Below are 873 nucleotides of genomic sequence, written 5' to 3'. Positions count from 1 at the left end.
TGTGTGACAGTGAGTGAGTGAGTGTGTGTGTGTGTGTGTGTGTGTGACAGTGAGTGAGTGTCTGTGTGTGACAGTGAGTGTGTGTCTGTCTGTGTGTGTGTCTGTGACTGAGTGAGTGAGTGTGTGTGTGTCTGTCTGTGATGAAGTGAGTGAGAGTGTGTGTGTGTCTGTCTGACTGAGTGAGTGTGTGTGTGTCTGTGTGTGACAGTGAGTGAGTGTGAGTGTGTCTGTGTGTGTGACAGTGAGTGAGTGTCTGTGTGTGTGTGTGTGTGTGTGAGTGAGTGAGTGTCTGTGTGACTGAGTGAGTGAGTGAGTGAGTGTGTGTGTGTGTGTGTGTGTGAGTGAGTGAGTGAGTGTGTGTGTCTGTTTGTGTGACAGTGAGTGAGTGTCTGTGTGTGACAGTGAGTGTGAGTGTGTGTGACAGTGAGTGTGAGTGTCTGTGTGTGTGTCTGTGACAGTGAGTGTGTGTGTCTGTGACTGACTGACTGAGTGAGTGTGTGTGTGTGTGTCTGTCTGATGAAGTGAGTGAGAGTGTGTGTCTGTGACTGACTGAGTGAGTGAGTGAGTGTGTGTGTGTGTGTGTGAGTGAGTGAGTGTGTGTCTGTGACAGTGACTGTGTGTGTGACAGTGAGTGAGTGTGTGTGTGTGTGTGAGTGAGTGAGTGTGTGTCTGTGACAGTGACTGTGTGTGTGACAGTGAGTGAGTGTGTGTGTGTGTGTGAGTGAGTGAGTGTGTGTCTGTGACAGTGACTGTGTGTGTGACAGTGAGTGAGTGTCTGTGTGTGAGAGTGAGTGTGTGTCTGTGTGTGTGACAGTGAGTGTGTGTCTGTGACAGTGACTGTGTGTGTGACAGTGAGTGAGTGTGTGTGTCTGT

This window comes from Sinocyclocheilus grahami, unplaced genomic scaffold (genome assembly GCF_001515645.1).
Source record: "Sinocyclocheilus grahami isolate Dianchi unplaced genomic scaffold, SAMN03320097.WGS_v1.1 scaffold2048.1, whole genome shotgun sequence".
Classification (NCBI taxonomy): Eukaryota; Metazoa; Chordata; class Actinopteri; order Cypriniformes; family Cyprinidae; genus Sinocyclocheilus; species Sinocyclocheilus grahami.
This window is presented reverse-complemented; position numbering follows the sequence as displayed.